General features: G+C 42.7%; 1 long non-coding RNA gene across 2 annotated transcripts in view; it reads right to left on the reverse strand.

Annotated features, from left to right (window-relative positions):
* The window catches only part of LOC149125410 (uncharacterized), a 64,516-nt gene extending 43,673 nt beyond the window's left edge, over window positions 1–20,843 (reverse strand). For both annotated transcript variants that reach the window (XR_016211410.1, XR_016211411.1), the window contains exon 1: window positions 20,512–20,843. This is a non-coding gene — a long non-coding RNA (uncharacterized LOC149125410). The remainder of the gene's footprint in view (window positions 1–20,511) is intronic.
* Between the last annotated feature and the right edge of the window lie 984 nt (window positions 20,844–21,827).

Below are 21,827 nucleotides of genomic sequence, written 5' to 3' on the forward strand. Positions count from 1 at the left end.
ATGGGAGACCCAGATGGAATTCCAGGCTCCTGGTTTTGAGCTGGACTAGCCCCAACTATTGTGGTTATTTGGGGAGTGAACCAGAGGATGAAGATCTCTAGATAGATAGATAGATAGACAGACAGACAGATAGATAGATAGATAGATAAATTTCCCTCCTCCACCCTCTCCTCCTCTCCATCTCTGTCACTCTGCCTCTCAAACAAATGAATAAATAATGTTTTTTTTTTTAAAAAAAGGAGGATTTACAGAGATTGTCATGTGAGTTTAATGAGTTATGAAAGGTAGTCAGGTAGTCTTAGAAGGGATCACAGCTACCTGCTCATTAACTGATATCCTATTGACCTTATCAGTTTTTATAGTTGCCCAAGATGGACCCAAAGGGAAAAAGAGCATGAAAAAGGAAGGAAAGGGAAAGGAAAGCTAACATATTGATTATTACATTATAAACAAGGCACCATCCCAAGTTCTTTATATGGTTACTTTTATTCATAGTCAATTTAATTGGCAACTGATTCCAATACCAACACCAGATTTCAGTCAGGTACAGCATTTAAGGAATAGGAAAGAAGTTACCAAGTTCCCCCAGTCCTACGGCCTTGGCCAATAGTCATTAGGAACAGGATATGAGTTGCTTATTAATTTCCAGACTTTTCACAGAGGATGCAAAATCTTGAGTAAGAGAATAAGGGAGGGAGAGTTGTGTCCATTGACTAAGTCAAAACCATCACAATGAATGGTAGCTCCCGAGGAAACTGGAGTCAAAAATCCTAACGAGAACTTTGGACCTGAAGAATAGAAATGAGATGAGAGAGGAGGGATGGGATATGGGAGGCACTCAAAGCAGCTGGCAAATGATTCCTCCTTATTTTCATTTTTTTTTCTTTTTACTAAATACATCTCTATGCATGGCTTTTAAAAACATCCTGAAAAAATACAAAAGGGGCACTAGACTTTGAAATGTAGGATAGGGACATATTACAATCAGAATCATAGAATTTTATAGCTGGAAGGAAACATAGGGGTCCCACAGGCAAGTCTTCACAGTATGTTCAAGGGGATTTTATGTTCTGTGGTTCTTCGGGGTTTGGCGGGGGAAGGAAGAACAGACAGGAGCTCGGCTGGTATAGGGAGAAGGCAGTAGACAGAGGTGAATTTTACCCTCTTTTCATACTAAGAGTCCATGAAAGATTTCCTTTAGAAACAAAAACCAAAGGGATTCTATTATGTTAAGGGGGGGGGGGGGGCCTGTTTTTACCAATGAAGTCAGCAATTTTGGCTCCAACAAGGGAGACTTTCCCAAGGCTCCGTTAGTCAAAGAGCAGTGACTCCAGCCCACAGGACTCCAGGAGACTCACCACCACATAAGGCTGCCTCTCATTATGCAGCCTAATTCCCTATGAGACGATTTAATTAAAATTGTGGCCATTTTGGTTTTAATCTTGAGACTCTAATTATTTTATGTTAAATATCTTGGTGGCTAATAAAAATGAATTAAATGTATAAATACAACATTATATTTAAATAATATTTTAAACAGTGTTTGGACCCTCTATCCTCTTGCCTGTATGGACTTTAATATTTCAATCTATTACTGCCTCTGCAAATAAAAGTGCATGCCATTTCTGAGGGTAAATGCTTAATAACTCCTTTCTTCAAGGTCAGGGCATTATTTTATATGAGGAAAATTATTCTAAGCCAGCCAAGTATAATTACTAAGTGTGTTTTTATTTTCTCTAGCATTCAAAAATTTACATAGAAGTGGTAAGCACTAAGTGACAATAGAGTTCTAATCCTTTCCCAACCAACTCTGGAATGACTATAAACCTCCAGAAAAAAAGCCTGAAACCACAGGAGGTCAGCATTGCATTTACCACCTCGGGTTTTATGCTCTTAGTCACAGACACAAAGGATTAATGGTCGGAGCTAGGAGGCACACTGGGTCCTACTACCCCTCCTGTCTAGCAATATCTCCCTCTGTAGGTAATAAATAAGAATATGTCTGCTTATGTCCAGCATTGCAAAAGGGCTTTACATGTGTGATCTCTGAATTCTCACAAGGACAGTATACTGTGGGTATAAACTATTATCCTCTCCATTTGAAAGAACTAGACATGAAGGCACAAAGTTTATGTCAATTGCCCAAAGTCGTGCAGGAGTCAACCCAGAAAGCCAGACTCCAAAATCCAGAGAATGAGAACTCTAGAGACACAACGTAGAGGTAGTTGAGTTGACTGATTCAGAAGTCAGGTCTAAGGGAACAGAAATAGCCACTATAATAAGGACTGGGTTAGGGATAGCACAAAAACGGAAAAACATGAGTCCCTTCTGTTAGGCAGGTGTGACAATGACATGCTCCTACCTGGATCACCATTCCAAACTAAGAAGAGATTGTGGAACCTGAGAAGCCAAGAAGTGCAGGAACAGGGAAGAAGGAATCACTGAGGTTGTCTGGGGATGGAGCTGGATTCTGGAAATTGTTGGAGGAGGAGAGAGAGAGGCACTGGAGAACTGAAAGAAGTAGCTGTGGAGGCATTGAGAGGGGTCACTGGAGGTGAACAGGCAAGCTGCTGGAGAGCAGGGCCAAGTAGGCCACAGAACCGCTGACCAGGAGGCCCAGGAAGAAGAGCCATGAGCCTGTAGTCCTACTCCCACCCTCCCGGAGAGCACCTGCCATCTCATTCACAGTCCTCCACCTTGACAGTGAACTTAAAAGCAGTGGCCATGTCTAGTCTTTCATGTAGGCCACATTTTTTCAAGATCAAACAGGGTACGAAAGTAAACTACAAAGAAAATGTGAAAGTAGTACAATGGTGGTTACCTGTGAGGTCGTCCATCTAGCACAGTGTTGTACACTGGCTAGTAACAGACTCTCAAACAATTATAAGCAGATTTAGATGGAGCTGAATTGATTTGCCACTCCCTCGCTGGCAGTTTCAGGTAAAATGAAGAGAGATATTGGCGAGTATGTGAATTTTTCTTCACTTCTAAAATCACGCCTTGTTTGGACAAAGACAGTGACACCATAAAAAGGCATAACTAAAAACTGACATGACATCTGCTCTTACAAAGCTCTCATCAATAAAACCATCCTCAGATAAAAGCAGGAGAAGCGTGGATATTGGGGAAAGAGGAAACAGGAGGAGAGCAAGCTCCCTGTGCATCACGTAAGGAAGAGGTCCCTGGAGGAGCTTGGGCAGGGGGAGGAGCCCCCAAACTAAAACCACCATCTCAACTGCTCTGCTTATTACTTGCTCTGCCTATATGCATCTGTTTCCATTTGAAACAAATGAAAACCTCCCTTTTCTCTGTTGACATCAAAGCCAGAAAGCTAGGCTCAGCTCATTGTCATAGCTGCTATCATTAATAATACTTATGGCCATGATTACAATGCCATCTACTCAGAGTGCTGTAAAGAGAGAAGCATAGACAACAGACAATGGGAACCAGATCCCATGGGATGCAAGGAATGTTCCCACTCTCTCAGCCTCTACCAGGTTTCAGGCAGGACCCTGGTGAGGTGGTAACACGGTGCAGACACTTCAGAGCACTGAGGCAGCCAGCTGGGGTGGGTTGTGCCATTGCGGGTCTGCTGCCACTCTGGGGATGGTTTCAGGTCTATTTTCAGTTCTCTCTAGTGTGAGTGCAACATCAGGCCCATCCATCTCCTTCCCTGCTCCCTTTCTCTTATCACCCTGCCTGAATCTGAGTGACGAACAATGGTCTTCCCCAGTTTCAACAACACACAGATTTGTGAGGATTGAACTGACCAACACACCATACAAATTAGCACAGACCCTGATGGCCTCAAAAAAATTATATGAAGGACTAGGACTTGAATGAAAAATAATCAATGCTGCTTTTCCTCTTTATCTTTCTGGTGATTCATGGGACCTGGGTGTAGGGGTTGGGGTATGCTCTGACAGCAAGCACTGTCTCCAACCATATGGGCCTTGCTTGAAACACTCAGAATCATAGAATTCAGTTAAACTTAGCTTGGAGTGAAAAGAAATGACAACAGCGCTGCAAATGCTTAAAGCGTATAAAAATAGATGCAGAACTATAGTTATCCATCCCTCCCCAGGCTTGGCATATACTTGGCACTCAAACATTTATGGAATGAATTTATGTGAAAATTGTACCAGAACACAATGTTTTCTGAATTTTCCTGACTATCTATGTTGCCTGACTCTCTATACCATCTTCTCTTTCCCACTTCACCCTGACAGTCTCTGTGACCTCCCTAATACTCCCCAAAGTGACCACGTGTCTGCTCAGGTGGTGCCTCCATCCGCCATGCCTTTCCCCATTGCCCATCCGAAAACCTTGACTCATCTGTGGGAACTTCGCCCTGGTCCTGTCTAGTCTAGCAAGGTCTTCCCGACGCTCCTGATGGTGATTTTACTTTTCCTTCTGTCAGGTCTCTGTCTTCTCCATGCTTCCCCAACACTTAACTGAGGGTGCTGCCAAGTGTATCTGCTTATGCGTCAGTTGTCTCTACTAACTAAACTGGGTCCCATGCCAGCAAGCACTACAATTTCAGTGATTTGCAGGACAGTGATGGGCACATAATCTTGATAAAAATTTGATGAGTGAATAAATTATCTTCAAATAATTCAAATAACATTGGGGGTGGAAGAAACTCTTTCCATGAGTTATAGTGTACCCAGATCCCAACAATCAATCTCACAAATACACTCAGCTGATGACAAGAAGAGCAAGGAAAAAAGTGTGTAAACTATGCTCACAAACCCATTCTCATCCTGCTTAAAAAAAAAAAAAAAAAGAGGCCAAAGATTTACTTGTGATGAAATATTAACAACAATTCGATTTAAACTAGGCAGGGAAGAGAGCATGCTGATTTGAAGTTGAATAGTTTGGGGTGCTCTGTTTCTCAGGGTCATACCTATATCTGCACTACTTTTCACTGGGGTGCAAGCCCCTACTGGATTCTTGAAAATTATTTGGAATAAAAATTATTTCACTGAACCATAACTCCATGTAATAGCCTCAAAATCATCACTGCATCTTCAACAAAAACAACATCTGTCTACTTCTTACTCAAGGCTTTTGTTATTAAAATCTATACACAGATTCCATCCAGAATGTACTACCTCCCCTAAAAATGAATATGCATTGTCCTTAAAGATAGTGGAGATAAATTTCACTTTTACCTTGGAATCAAGTTCACAACTTCTGCCGAGTATTCATTTTTTAATATCTCACCCCTAATAGCTAATTTTAATGTTTTCTTTTTTTCTATGTGTTTTCTGGCCACTTCCTATTATGTATAATATGTGTGTAATTTTTTTATTATTGTAACCTATTCCAAACCCATTCAAGTTATAGACAGATTGTAAATCATGCATTAGATAAAAATGAAATATAGATGAGCAACTAGGCAAGTCTAAACCCAAGTGCAGACACTAGGGGACCCTATTCATGTTAGATAAGGACTCCACAGCCTTAACCTATGAAACCATGCGGAATTGTCAATATTCTATCATTTTTGACCTGCAAAAGTGATGACATTTTATACCTTACACCTGCTTCCCAAGGGTCAATTTTAAAACTTTTGGGTTTTCAAATACCACCTGCTTTGGTGACCTCTGGCCTAATTTTCACTCTGCCACCGTGGTGTTTCAAACTCAGATAAATATTGGAAGTGTCTGCAGAGCTTTAAAATATCCTCAACCTGGAGACTTACTTATTTCCAACCAATGAAACCAATATCTTAAAAACGAATCAGCATCTCTTAGCATTGAACACAGGCATCGATATTTGCTGAAGCTCTCTGGGTGATTCTATTAAACAGCTGAAGTTGAAAATCACCTTTCTGTAGGAACTGCCTTTTATGTTTCCAATGTACTGCTGAGACTCTGTTGAGCTCTGCCAAGATCTCTAATAATCAAGAGGGCCCTAGAGACCTGTGTGTCCAGCTGTCCTTATAAACCAAGAAACCGATGTACAATCCAGTTTGCTTGTTTAGACCCCCAACTCTTTGTCATTTCCTCTGAAACCCTGGTGTCTCAAATTGCTTAAGGGTAAACTAAGACATGCCCCGTCTTTTCCCTTCTTTGTCATTATAAGATGATCCCTTTTCCCTTTGCCAGTTGGCTGGACACAGAAATAGTTTAGTACGCAATCTCTAGGAACTCCTGACTCCACCTCTGGATAGGAATCATTGTGTGCTGATGAAAGTTCTTTCCTAAAACACCTGTTTTCCAAAACAGAAAAGTTGGAAGGAAACCTGTTCTCACTCCAGTTGCTCCAACTCTGCTTTTGTAATGATTGCTCAGCCTACAGAACTATCTGTAAACAGGCTTCTGCTCCAATTCTTCATGTTCCACAATGGTTTGCCTTCAGAGACCTGAGCAGCATCCACCTTGGCTCAGCACCCAGGAGAGCCAGTGATGTAAGCCAGATGCTGAGTGCTTCAGGCTGAATCTGACGTCATCCTCTTGTCAGGCACTCTGGCATCTGCCGCCATTGGCCGCTCCCGTGTACGCTGAAGTTAAAGGTGGGCACTTAGCACATTTATTACATACGGGGCTTATTAGATAACTGGGCTCTGTTGTGATAAATTGGCTGTGTGCTTCATTTGGACTCTCAATGCTCTGCAGGTTTTTCTAATTTACTTTTGCCATGGCTCAGCCAAGATGGGATTCAGAGGAAGAAGAAGGAGGGACAGGGGAAAACAGAGAGAGAGGGAGAGAGAGAGAGAAAGCAAGCCTGTGTTGTGGATGTCATGGATCAAATCCTTGCTCTGCCTCTTCCTGGCTCAGCAATGAGGGGCCTTTCAAGCTGCCGTGCTCAACAGCATCCACAGAACTGTCTTCCTCGGGGAGGTTTGCTTTTCTTAAAGTGCCCTGGCGCTTTCATGATGACTCCTCCATGCATTATGAATAGCTGCTGCTTTGGTCCAAAGCTGTCACTTTTTTTTTCTTTTTTTTCCTTCCTTTTAAGTTTGGATTTAAATGTGCACACATGCACATTCACATGTAACTCCCTAGCAGCACCTACAAACACAGATGGGTGGGAGGGAGGCAGGGAGATGGAGACAGGAGATAGGAGAGTGTTGCTGGCTGTGTCCTGTGTGAATTGCTCTCTACCTGCAGCCTCTGAGAGGCTTCAGATCTCTCTCCCTCCCAGCAAACACCAGGGTATAGAAGGCTGCTTTGAAACATGGCAGGCTTTGAGTGCATGTGTGCGTGCTTGTGCCATGAAACACGAAAATCTATTGCCCTATCAGAGTGACTGACATTTCTTTCCTCCTTAATGCAAGCCTTGATCTTTTCCCGACTGAGTTTTCTGATTCCCTCCAGCTTGCCTTATCAGTAGGTGAACCGCCATCAAAGGATGCAGAAATCACATGATGCTTGATGCCAGGCCTGGCTTAACCCATGAGGGCCACTGATCACATCCCAAAGGCAATAACTGGGGAGGCAGATGCCGGCTCAGTGGCCTTAAAAAAGGAGATCCCAAGGTGTCATCTGCCCCCTTAAATTGTGCTGTCGTAGAGAAAACAAGAAGTCTGCCTGCTTCACTTACCCTTCTGGTGTTAGTGAGATAATTCACTCCAGAAAAGTTCCACTATCCCCTACCCACCCCATTCCATATCATCCACATAAATTTCACTCAAACTACTGTTTAAATAGAAGTGATATTTTCTAAAGTTTGAGCACAACTTAGTGGATAAACTCTGGATTTTGGCGCCTACGAGATACACATATTTCCAGCTCCTTTCCTGTCTAGTATTTATGTAAGTTATTTAACCATTCCAAGTCTCCACTTCCATGCCAGTAAAGTGAGTACAAAAACTCTACTCAACCCATAGGATTGCAGTGTCACACACATGAAGTTCTAGGATCCTTGTCTGGTTCAGAGATCAGTAATTAATGGCCATCATCATTATAATTCTTTCTTATGCATTTTGGAATCGTCCAAGCGAGTCCTTTCAGTGTCCTCTTCTTCTTTTTTTTTTTTTTTTTTTTTCATTTTTGAGAAGGGACTCTAGGTCCCTTGTCTGCAAGTAGGGAAGGGCTGAGGCAGCAGCAGCTCAGTGGGGGAGGAAGTGAAGACATACACAGAGCACCACCGCCATTGCTTCCTTCAGGACAGGAGACCAAAGGGCTCCAGCTGCTGAGCTTCTGTCAGTCAATCTCTCCATTCTAGGCTGTGCATCCCACCCTCATTCTAGTAGAGATGTATTTTCAATTAATGCACATGTGTAACACGTAAGCTCTGTTATTCCTCAGAAAGGAAATACGATTTGGGTGTCCCTTCCTTTCACTGATAGCATCATTAGAATATAGAAGATGAAATATTTCACAAGTATGACTTTTTCAGCTTTCATTTGTGTACCGCTCAGCAGTCTCAAGAGGGACAGCTGGTCATTTGCCCTTCAGGCCCTGGTATTTGGCTATCATTTTAGGAAATGAAGGGAAAAGGATAAGAACCTAATATTGTTCCTAGAAACTTCGCTGGAGACCTGACAGCATCACAGGAATTCTCTAGTAGAGGTTGTCTGGCTCTAATTCAAAATCACAGTGTGATGATAACAATACCAATATCTAACCTTATTTCTGAGAGTGAACTGCACTTGTTAAGACCCATGCTGTGCACTCTGGCCTCAGAATCAGCCCTTAAAGCATTCAGATCCGGCTGAAAAGCACATGAGAGTATTTCAGGCATGGAAAGCCAAGACACTCTGGCAAAAAAAAAAAAAAAAAAACAGCAACAGCAACAACAACTAAATGAAAGATCTCCACGAGTGAGATCCCAGTGGAAAGAACAGGTCATCAAAGAAGGAGGTACCTTTCTCTGAAGGGAGGAGAGAACTTCCACTTTGACTATGACCTTGTCTAAATATGATCAGAGTCAGTGAACTCAAAAGGCTTCCATAGCCTTGGCAACTCATGACAAGAGCCTAGGGTGATTACTGAGGCCATAAACAAGAGTGTCAATTTGTTAAGTCAACAACAGGAGTCACTGTGCACCTACTCCTCATGTAGGATCTCTGTCCTTAATGTGCTGTACATTGTGATTTAATGCTATAACTAGTACTCAAACAGTATTTTTCACTTTGTGTTTCTATGTGGTTGCAAACTGTTGAAATCTTTACTTAATATATACTAAACTGATCTCCTGTATATAAAGAGAATTGAAAATGAATCTTGATGTGAATGGAAGGGGAGAGGGAGCGGGAAAGGGGAGGGTTGTGGGTGGGAGGGAAGTTATGGGGGGGGGGGAGCCATTGTAATCCATAAGCTGTACTTTGAAATTTATATTCATTAAATAAAAGTTAAAAATATATATCAAAAAAAAAAAAAACACCCATGCTGTGGAGTAAGCATTTGGCATAGCACATGGAACACCCATGTGCCATATCAGAGTACCTGAGTTCAAGTCCTAGCTCTAAGCTTGATCCTAGCTTGCTGCTAAAGAGTATCTTCAGAGGTAGCAGGTGAGAGATCAAGTGCTTGGGTTTCTGCCACTCACTCACATAGGAGAATAGGATGGAGTTCCAGGCTCCCAGCTTTGGCCTGCCTCAGCCATTGGTTGTCATGTGCATTTGAGGAGTGAACAAGGGGGTGGGAGATTCATTCTCTCTATATACATATATTTTTTTCAAATAAGTACAAATAAATAAATAGAACATTTTTCTGAAAGATTCATGCTGTGAGTTTTAGAGCCTCACTCGTCATACATATCTCTCCCTTAGTGTTTTGGTAATTGATAACCTAAACCACTGACTCTAAGTGCTCAGTAGATGTCAGGTTCTCCTAATGAAATCAGACAAGACCCCCTAAAATCTACCCTGAAATGCGGCCCCTTAAAGAAAATGCTATCCGGGGTGCCACATGCACTACTGGAATTTGGGGTGCCTTACAATTTCACCACGGGCTTATTACTAAATCCCCGATATTGATAAGCCCAAGAGGGTTCTTGCCTAATATTTAGAGAAGAATTCTAAATACAGGCACAGATAAATGAGGTAGCATGGTACGTTTTAAGCTTTTATTTAGTAAGAAATGTGCATAAGATAGTGAGAGCTTTATTTAGGGGAGAGAGGTGAATAGGGGTTCATACCAAGCACCAGGAACCAGCCACGTGGATGAGCATCTAGGCCAGGAAGCCTAGAGCACATGGCCCGAAGGCCACGAGCCCTAGAGGCACAGGGCTACACCAAGCCCTGTCCTGGCAAGAGGCCAGGGAAGAAGAGCAGGCCTGGGCACACTGTGCCCTAGGCTTTTAACCCACTCCAAAGGGAAGTGGTTAATTAACCTGATTGACTGGTGGGCACCCCGGTGTGGCCAGGTAGGGGAATGAGGCCACACAGGGGCGTGGCAAAGGCATCAGGTAGGAGCATGAGGTCACACAGGGGCGTGGTCTTCCAGTTCACAAATCTGATCAATTTTAACCTGTATGCCTGCCTACTTCACTAAGAGCTTGAGATATAAAGATGAGCATGCCCTCAAATAGTTTACAGGCTGAAGTAGGGAAAAATGAGCAAGATGCATTTCCTGATTGTATTATAAAGGCACATGCTATATACTCTCCTAACCTCATAATTCTGCAGGTTGGAATTTCTTATCCCCTGCTTACAGGTAGGGAACTGATGCTTTAAGTAGTTAAGAGATTTTGCTCAAGGTCAAATAATTTTAGTGACTATAATTAACAGTTAATTACTACTTAGTACTATAACTTGCCCTTCGCCCAAGCATTCCTCGTTCTTTTACCTTGCTCTGCTTATTTTTCTTTTCTCTTCTCTTCTCTCTTTTTTCTTTTCTTCTATCTCTCTTATTTTTTAGTTTCATTTTTTCATACCTCTTATCATTTTCTAGTATACTATATTGTTGACTTTTTAAAAGTATTCTGTCTCAGCCTACTGAAATGTAAATGCCACAATGATTCTGTTTTGTTCATGGAATGCACATAGTGGGTGTTAAATAAATAGTTGTTGAGTACATTAGTGAATGGATGGTTGTGAGGGATTAATCCTTTCTTTTGTCTCCTATTGTAATGTCAATAAGTTCATGATAAGTAGGATTCAGAGATTTAAATAAAATGCTATTGGCGCTCACATACAGAGTTAAAAATATTGACTAAGCCTGAATGCAGACATGGGCCTACTGATGAATTCTTTCAGGATAACTCCAGGATGTCCTAAAAATGTAGGTTCCTGGATCCCATCCTAGTTGGGATGTGAAACATTCCAGTCTGATAAGACTCCTTTGTACTTTTGAATCACAGTTCTCAACCATCTCAAGGCTGACCACACACACACACAAACACACCCACTGCACCAAATTAAATCAGCCTAAGAATGCACATTTTAATGCACTTCCCAAGCTCCTGATGCATGCAGAGAAGTTTGAGAATCAGTATAAAGTTTCAGATGGGATAAGAGGCTCAGGAAAGTGGTGGAAGAAGAACGGCGGCAGCAGCATTGAATGTCTCTATAGATAGAGAATTGAGAAGCACAGGCACTCAGTCATTTGTCCCAAATCACAAAGCCAATAAGTCAGAATTTGGTGTCAAGGCTTTTTCTGGTACATTTTATTGGCTTTTGGGACCATCTTTTACTTCTTTACGTGGCTACAATGTAGTACTTAATCAATAGCCACTCAATAGATATTTATTGAACAAGCTGATGCCTTATCCTGTAGAATTAGATTGAGTTATTGCTCTAACTCTCACAACTCTTGGCAGTGAAGATGCCTCATTGCTATGAATGTCCCAGCCAAACCCTCAAACCCCAGACTTTAAATGCAGGACCTTGAACAGGCCAAAAGCAGACAGACTGCAAGCACTCTGCTCAAGACAGCCTCTATCCCTGTCTGATCTGCAACAAATGAGTAATGGGGTGGGAGCAACCTGGGAAAAAGGTAGGAAAAAATTGTATGAGAAGGAAGCATTCCAATCTGGCCAGACTCCTTTGTACTTTTGTCACAGTTTCTCAACTATCCCAGGCTGACAACACACACACACGCACACACACACACACAAGTTTCCATACATGAAGCAGCAGCCTCAAGGTTAACTTGGCTTTCCGCCAAACCCTGCACATAATTTCCAATTCTGGGGGTCCATTAGTCCTTTACTTTGCCAACCAAAGTCTTAATTCTGAAAACAATAAGAAAAACAAGAAGATTGCTGTTAAATGTTGTTTTTACTGGACATTGCCCCCCTTCCCGAAGAAAAGAAAAAGGACACACTCTGACAACATCCGCTGTCCCGTCATTTCCCATTTTTACAGGATAGCTGTGGGGTGTGTGATCCACAGCCAGAAATAAAACAGGACTGGAAGAGGCAGCCATCTGTCTGGAAGCACACACTGTCCCAGATGGCACTTCTTTCCTGGCTTTCTGGTAACAATCTCCTCTGTCTAACGAAATGAGGCAGAAATTGCCCAGTGAGTTAGTGAGGGTGATGAACCCCAGTCCTCACAGCTCGGGCATTAGGGCTTGGGAACCCCCACTCATTCTCTATTTGTACATATTATCTTGCTATTGTCATGCATCAGAACTGTTGCTCTGTAATTTCTTTCTTTCTTTTTTTTTTTTTTTTTTTTTTTTTGGATAGGCAGAGCTATACAGAGAGAAAGGTCTTCTTTTTCCGTTGGTTCACCCCCCAAATGGCCACTACAGCCGACACGCTGCGCTGATCCAAAGCCAAAAGCCAGGTGCTTCCTCCTGGTCTCCCATGCAGGTGCAGGGCCCAAGGACTTGGGCCATCCTCCACTGCACTCCCGGGCCACAGCAGGGAGCTGGACTAGAAGAGGAGCAACCAGGACAGAATCCAGCGCCCCAGCCGGGACTAGAACCTGGGGTGCTGGCACCGCAGGTGGAGGATTAGCCAAGTGAGCCACGGCGCCAGCCTCTTGCTCTGTAATTTCAAAGTGTGTGTGAGAGAATTTTGGAAAGACACAATCTGCTTCCTCTCTTTCTCATGCACACAGTCCTAGGCCCCCCCAAAGGGCAATGTACTTTTTGTGCCCTGCACACAGTGGGGATAAACACTCACTGACTGACCCACTGGCTTCCTAGCAGTCCAAGTACCAGGCTGCAGAAGGGGAAAGGAGTCCTCACAAGTCCTGGTAATCGCAGTCCAGCTTGGCTTGTCCTTCAGTTGCCCAGAGGCCATTCTTTGAAGATCAATTATGCATCAACCTAAGTACATCTGATTTTAAAGTTAATATCTAGAGATAGAAGGGAGGGTAAGAGGAAGACAATCAATAGGATCGTAGAAAGACCCCTGAACTGGCCTCAGAAGACTGTCTTAACTCTACTATTAAGTAGTAGAGAGCTCTTGGGCAAGAAAGATACTTAACCTTCAGTAACCTGATTTTCTCATTTTGCCTATTAAATTCTGAGCATTTCAGACACCATGACTGGCATCAAAGTCACCTGGAGAGCTGGTGAAAACACAGATTGCTGGCTCCACCCCCAGAGCTTCTGATTCTGTAAGTGTGGTGTGAGGTCCAAGAATCCTCATTCTGACAAGTTCCCAAATGATGCCAGTGCTATTTGTTAAAGACCATACTCTGAGAACCCCTGCGATAGCGTATGCCAGCCACACAGTAAGAATTCAGAAGTGTTGTTTATGTGAATGAATCTGTAAGATGAATTCAGGTGCTTTTTGACCTAAGTCTACCAAGTACAGACTCTATGACCACCTCCTTGTTTGAGTTATGGAGTCATGGATTAGTGACTCCACATATAGGACTCAGAACAACCCATCAACATACAAACAAGAAACTTGTATTCCTTCAGGCTGAAACCTCCCCAGCCTACAATACTTTATCAAACTGAGAAGACAACCCCACAATGTTACATGGAAAGGGAACCTCAATAAAGTTTGGAATGAAATAACTATTTACTTAGTGGTAATGATATTTGAGCTTCAAGAAAACAAAGATTAAGCAAGGAAAAGTAAGGAAAGTCAAACATATATTATTAGATTTCTTTCTTGAATCTGTATAGAAACACTTTCTCTAGGGGGGGTCAAAAAAACTGCCTTCTAAGACTAGAATGCGCATGTGTAATGATAAAACAGGAAACCTCTGTCTCATGCTTGGACTTATGTGAATTATTTGGCAACCAGAGAGCCAACTTCACCCACCTTTAAAATGCTAGATAAATGAACTGATTTCACTTTTAACCATAGGTTAATACCATTAACTTTTGTTTAGGGATCAATTAAACATTGTCTTTTTCTTCACTAAGAAGATCTATGAAGTAAATTAAAATTTGAGAAACAATATGATCTGCTGTAAGAAACTTCCTATGGGCTTAAAAACTTAAATATATAATACTTTTTTAAAAAAAGATTTATTTATTTATCTGAAAGTCAGTTACACAGAGAGAAGAGAGGCAAAGAGAGAGAGAGAGGTCCTCCTTCCTCTGGTTCACTCCCAAGTTAGCCGCAATGGCTGGAGCTGTGCCAATAGGAAGCCAGGAGCCAGGAGCTGCTTCCAGGTCTCCCACATGGGTGCAGGGGCCCAAGGACGGGGGCCATCTTCCACTGCTTTCCTAGGCCACAGCAGTGAGCTAAATTGGAAGTGGAGCAGCTGGGACTTGAACAGGCGCCCTAATGGGAGTCCAGCACTGCAAGCGGCAGCCTTACCCACTATGCGATAATGCCAGCCCCAATATATAATACTAAAAGTAAACTATTAGCTGGTTTCATATTTTTCAACCTTACCAACTAAGCCCTTCCCATAAAAACATTCATAGCAATGAGGCATCCCATTTAACTGACAAGCAAAAACTGTATATTTAAAAAAAATTTTTGAAGATTTATTTATTTGAAAGCCAGAGTGGCACAGAGAGAGTTCTTTCATCCATTGGTTTACTCCCCAACTGTTCACAACAGCTGGGGCTGGGCTAGGAGAGAGCCAGGAGCCAGGAATTCCATCCAGGTCTCTTACGTGGGTGACAGGGACCCAAGAATCTGTGACATCATCCACTCCTTTCCCAGGGGCACTAATAGGAAGCTGGACTGAACATAGAGGAGCTAAAGTTCAGACTGGCGTCCAGTGTGGGATGCAGGTGTCACCGACTGCAGTGTTACATGCTGCACCGAAGCCTACCCCAAAGTTGTATGTAGTTACCACATTCAACTGGATGCTCTAGTAAATGTTTTCATTGTGGAATGTCTAAATCCAGTTGATTCACATGTGCATTATCTCACATACTTTTGTAAAGATCTATTTTGTTTATTCGAAAGTCATAATTATAGAGAAAGGGGAAGAGACAGAAAGAGAGAGAACTTCCATCCATTGGTTCACTCCCCACATGGCCACAACAGCTATGGCTGGGCTGGTCTGAAGCCAGGGGCCAGGAGCTTCTTCATGGTCTCCCATATGGATACAGGGGATCAAGCACTTGTGCCATCCTCTGCTATGTTCTCAGGCATGTTAGCAGGGAGCTGGATTGAAAGAGGAGCAGCCCACACATGAACCAGCACCCATGTGGATGCCACCATCATAGGAGATTGTTTTTTCTGATATGCCACAACATCGGCCCCTTTCACATACTTTGGTGAACCATTAATCTAGGTCTTCTTGGGAAACTAAAATTAAAATGGGGGTGATCATCACTTTTGAGTTTATCCAGACTCTTAATTCTATTTGAATCATTAAAAATATATTCACTGATTAAGTTATTCAAGCATTACATTGATTGCTGAAGAAACATAGATAACTAAAAAAAAAGTGTTCTTGGCAAAGTTTCATGATCTTTGCGAGAAGGAGAAATAAGCATGGGTGCAATATGCTCCAGTTTTCTGCTGCTGGGGAGGTTATTTTCAAACTGTGATGGAGGGAAGTGAAGCCCAGAGAGCCATCTCACTTGGCAGAAGAAACAGAGACCTAAATTCCAGGCAGCTAAAGCAGCTGTAATTTGTGAGCAAGGAAGAGCAAAATGGGAAATTACCAAAGAATACAAACCAGTGATTGATTGATCAAGTACATTTGACAAGTCTAGGTTGAGACCATGAAGAATGGCAGAGATTGAGTACAGGAAGGATATGGGTAGAATGGAGTTGCTCAAGGTTGTGCCATTCTGGGAAACCTTAGATTTCTGAAGACTAAAAGGGGAGAAAGCATAGGGAACACTCAAACATTTAGTTGAAACACAGAAAGACCGAGCTTTGGAAACAGGGCTTCCCTTAAACCCATCTTCACAAAGCCTATCAGAACTTGAAAGGATCAAGCTGATGTGTTAGCTAATTAACTGCCTGTCAGGACAACCAACCCTTAATTTATAGATGGCAAAAATATGTGTCAATCTGTAAGCCAACCAACAATAAAAATTACTAGACATGGAAAGAAGCAGGAAAATACTCTTACAACAAGTAGGAAAGAAACAGTCATTGGAAATAGGCCAGATGTTGGAATTAACATACAAAAACTTTAAAATAACTCTTTTAAATATGCTCAGGGATTTTTAAATGAAGAGCTGCCCATCTCTTGAATGTGGCCTGAGCTTAGTGGTTTGCTTCTAGTGATAAGTCTGGAAAGGCCGCTAGAGGGACTGCAGAGTGCAAGATCCTGGCCCACCCTATCCTGACCAACATCATCATCGGTAAATTACGTTTATGACATGTGTCCCTGCTATGATGTGAGAACTTCACTTTATCCTTGTGATCACCTTCCCAAATCCTGTAGCTCCTAAATAATCGTAAGAAAAACATCATGCAAAACAAAATTGAGAATCATTCTACAAAATGCTTAACTTCAACTCTTCAGGGTTATCACAAACAACAAAATAAATTTTCATAAACCACAAAAGAAAAGGAGAGACAAAGACTAAATGTAATTTGGTATCCTAGATAGTATCCAGGACTAGAAAAAACAACCACAAAAAGATGAGAATTAAGTAAAAGTGTGGATTTTACTTAGTAACAGCAAACAAGGTTGGTTCCTTACTAGTTGCAAAATGCATCATAGTAATGTAAGATATCAACAATAGGAATCTGGTTGTGGTACAGTGGGTTAAGCCAACATTTACCATGCCGGCATCCCATATCAGATGTCAGTTTAAATCCAGGCTATTTTGCTTTTGATTCAGCGTCCTGCTAAGGCACCTGGGAAGGCAGTGGTTGATTGCCTGCCTTACATGTGGGAGACTCAGATGGAATTACTGGCTTTAGCCTGGTCCAGCCCTGGCTGTTGTGGGCATTTGGGGAGTAAACCAGCAAACCAGCAGATAGAAGACATATTTCTCTCCCATTTTTGAATAAACAAGTATACCTTAAAGTCTATTTATAGAACAAATAGATGACAGGTTCTCTGTAAACTTATAACTTTTGCTGAAACAAGAAAAAAGTTTATTGAATAATTTGTTTCCTCAAACATGTCTTTGGGGAAAAGTAAAAAGATGGACATAAAAAATAAGCAGATGGAGAATATCAAGAGACTTAGGAATTTAAAAATATTAAAATTCTAGAATTGAAAAATACATATGACTTGCAAATGTCCTGGAAAGGTACAATAGCACATTGGACATTTAAGAAATAACCAGTAAACTAGAAGACAGAGCAGTAGACTAAAGCACACATATGCACAAAGGATGGGGGGAAGGACTAGATAGTGAGTGACCAGTAGGATAGCAGTAAATGGTCTCACATACACGTAATTGGAGTTACAGAAATAGGAGGAGAAAAGATTAAACCATAAAAGAGATACAAAGAAATAATGACTAGCCTTTTTTATAAATTTAAAAAGAAAAAAAAAACTTTTTAGATGTAAGAAGCTCAAAAAACCTTAACAGAAAACACAAAGAAAACCACCCCTAGATATGTTATAGTAACATTGATGAATGCTAATCACAAACAAAAACTCCTAAAAGCGGTCAGGGTAATTGTAAGAATTACTGCTGAGTTTTGGTAAAAAAAATAAAAATACTTCCAAAATGAACACAAAATGGAGTTCCCAAATAAACAAAGCTTAAAAAATTTATTCTCAGTAGGCCTACATGTAACAAAAATGATTAAGGAAGTTCTTCAGGCTGAATGGAATGGATACAAAATGGAACTAGAATATATATGAACAAATGAGGAGTTCCTGACATAGTAAATATGTAAGCACAAAAGACTATTTTCTATAGCTTAATTTTTTAAAAATTCAATTGGTTATTTAAAGCAAAAACAATAAAAAGGTATTGTTGGGTTTATAACACAAACAGAAACAAAAAATGTATAAAAGCAATAGCACAAATGATGCAAGACTTTAAACATCAAATATACTTACTTAGGTATAATGAAGTTTAATGTTAATTCAAAATTAACTAGGATAAGTAGCAAATGCACATTGTAATTCCTAAAACCACAAATTAAAATAAGTAAGTATAATAAACAGAGCCATGGAGGCCTGGAGACCTCCACCTAGACTTAAAAGGATGCTTTAGGAACCAACATTGTGGCATAGCAGGTTAAGCCTTTACCTGCAGTGCTGGCATTCCATATGGGCGCCTGTTTGAGTTCTGACTGCTCCACTTTGATCCACTCCCTACTGATGCACCTGGAAAGCAGTAGAAGATGGCCCAAGTGCTAGGGTCCCTGCATCCACATGGGAGATCCAGAAGAAGGTCTTGGCTCCTGGTTTCAGCCTGAGGCAGTTGCTTCCATTTGGGGAGTGAACCAGCAGGTGTCTCTTCCTCTCTCTCTCTCTCTTTCTCTCTCTCTCCCCTCTCTCATAGTTCTGACTTTCAAATAAATGAATAAATCTTTGGGAAAAAAAAAAAAAAAGATGCTTCAGACAAGGGGGAAGCCCAGGCAGAGATTGGTCAAAGGAGCAGAATTGCCTAAGGCAATGCCAGGTGGAAACACAGGGTTGGAGTTGCTACAGAGTCCCCACCAGGGCAATGCCTATGGGAGCTGCATAGATGAGACTCCAACTTGCAGAATTGAAGTACATGCTGTAATCAGCAAAACTGATGGGGCTGCCCATGCCACTGGATATCTACCTCCACCAAAGTGTGGTTAGGATGCCAGATACAGACAGGACCTTAGGATTTAACGTTTGCATTGCTGGGTTTCAGACAGGGTTAAACTAGACTTTAGGATTAATGTTGGAATAAATTAAGACCTTGGGACTTTTGAAGATGGAATGATAGTATGTTGGGTGTGAAAAGAGCATGAGTTTGGCTCCCCAACTCTAGGGTTAGAATGTATGGTTTGGCCGGCGCCCTGGCTCACTAGGCTAATCCTCCGCCTTGCGGCGCCAGCACACCGGGTTCTAGTCCCCGTTTGGGGCGCCGGATTCTGTCCCGGTTGCCCCTCTTCCAGGCCAGCTCTCTGCTGTGGCCAGGGAGTGCAGTGGAGGATGGCCCAAGTGCTTGGGCCCTGCACCCCATGGGAGACCAGGAAAAGTACCTGGCTCCTGCCTTGGGATCAGCGTGGTGCGCCAGCTGCAGTGCACCAGCCACAGTGGCCATTAGAGGGTGAACCAACGGCAAAGGAAGACCTTTCTCTCTGTCTCTCTCTCTCACTGTCCACTCTGCCTGTCAAAAAAAAAAAAAAATGTATGGTTTGATTTGAAAAGGATTTGGCTACCCAAGCTTATGCAGACATTAAACTCTAAAGCCTTATGCTTATGGTAATGGATTGATGTTAATGGTTGATGCATTAAAGATGCAGACTTGAGCTAATTATGGCATCTGGGAAGTGGGCCTAGTGGGAGTTCTTTAAGTCTTTGAGAGCCTGCTATCAGAAGTTGTTGTTGGGGCTGGCACTGTGGTACAGTAGGTTAATCCTCTGCCTGCAGCACAGGGATGCCAATGGGCACCAGTTCGAGTCCCAGCTGCTCCTCTTCCAATCCAGATCTCTACTAGGGCCTGTGAAAGCAGTAGAAAATGGCCCAGGTGCTTGAGCCCCTGAACCTATGTGGGAGACTCAGAAGAAACTCCTGGCTCCTGGCTTCGGATCAGCCCAGCTCTGGCCGTCGCAGTCATTTGGGGAGTAAACCAGCAGAAGGAAGACCTTTCTCTCTGTCTCCTCTCCCTCTCACTGTCTGTAACTCTACCTCTAAAATAAGTAAATAAAATCTTAAAAAAAATAAGTTGTTGTCATGAGGGGGTTGTTTATATAGGCTGAGTATGCTCCCCACCTCTCTCTGGACTTCCTAACTCACCACATGACTGCTCCTCCATACATACTTTCTACCATTCACTGCCCTCATCAGATGGCAGTCAAATGAGGCGCCTGATCTTGGACTGTGAAACTCCAAGTTGTGAGCTGAAATAAGCTATTTTCCTCCCTCAGTAGCTCATCTTGGATATTCTAGTCAGAGTAATGAGTAGTCCCATGGAAAGGTTTGCTTTTCTAACAGCTACTGAAGCTAAACATCTCAGCACTAGCTCTGCCTCTAATTCCACAGGTGTTCTTCTCTCATTATTGAGAAGATTGTGAATAGTTGGTCAGAATATCCTAGTGGATACAAAAATAATAGCCTCTTATTTCCCTCTTCCTCCCTCAGAAGAGAGAAAGTCTATTCCTACTTACCCAAGGGCTAATGTAGAGACAGTTAAGTCAGGGTGTCAGGATTTTATCCAGGTAAATGTAAGTGTCGCTCCCCCTCTTCACGGAGGAACGACACAGGACCCTGCGCTGTTCTTTTGTCCGCTCGGCCCTCCCCGGGTTTGCTGCTGGTTCTTCCTGGGTTGGCTACCGTCCCTTCCACCTCCGTGGAAGGGCGGTTCCCCCTGCCACTTTCCCCACTGGTGAAGTACTTCCGCGGGGGAGCGGCACACCGCCGGCCGGCTCTCTCGGGGGCTGCTCAGATGTTCCTCAGGTGTTCCTGGTGCATGTTGTCTCTCTCCTCCTTTATAGTCCTCTTCCACCAATCCCAACTCTGCTACCCACACGCCGAGTACGCTGCTCTCCTCCAATCAGGAGCAGGTCCTGCTGTTTATTGGTTAAACTGGAGGCAGCTGTGTAGAAGCTGTTTCCTCCTCTCCCAGCGCCATATTGTGGGAGAGCAGATGCATAGAATAAGTCTTAATTCCAGTAACAGTCTAGTCCGAGTTGCTCCCCACAGTAAGGATACTCTTTTTTTTTCCTTTTCTCTTTTCTACTCACCCCATCCATCATCTGACTTACTTTATGCCTACAAAAGTTTCTTATCATTTACAAAATGATCCAAGTTATTTTATAGTTACATCTATAAACCTGTCCTGCCAAATAAACTAGCATCATCTGCCAACTCTCTCTTATCAACCAATGTACCATGCAAATCTAAACTAAGCCTCATGCCCTATCATGCTTGTATTTTCCCATCCAACTCCACTAACAAGTGTTAGTAAAATGGTACAGTCTTTTTTTTTTTTTTTTTTTTTTGACAGGCAGAGTGGACAGTGAGAGAGACAGACAGAGAGAAAGGTCTTCCTTTTTGCCGTTGGTTCACCCTCCAATGGCCGCCGCGGACAGTGCGCTGTGGCCAGCGCACCGCACTGATCCTATGGCAGGAGCCAGGTACTTCTCCTGGTCTCCCATGGGGTGCAGGGCCCAAGCACTTGGGCCATCCTCCACTGCACTCCCTGGCCACAGCAGAGAGCTGGCCTGGAAGAGGGGCAACCGGGATAGAATCCGGCGCCCCGACCGGGACTAGAACCTGGTGTGCTGGCGCCGCAAGGCGGAGGATTAGCCTAGTGAGCCACGGCGCCGGCCCAAAATGGTACAGTCTTATCTACAGTGCATTCTATACCCCAGACACCATCCTAGTCTCTAGCCCCCACCGCCACTGCTGGAAGCCAGGTGACCACATGGTCCAACCACACGCATCAGCCCCACCCCCACTATAATGTCATTTGCTGCTCCTA

The sequence above is a fragment of the Oryctolagus cuniculus genome, chromosome 7, assembly GCF_051225735.1.
Source record: "Oryctolagus cuniculus isolate XC-2025 breed Fujian yellow rabbit chromosome 7, ASM5122573v1, whole genome shotgun sequence".
Classification (NCBI taxonomy): domain Eukaryota; kingdom Metazoa; phylum Chordata; class Mammalia; order Lagomorpha; family Leporidae; genus Oryctolagus; species Oryctolagus cuniculus.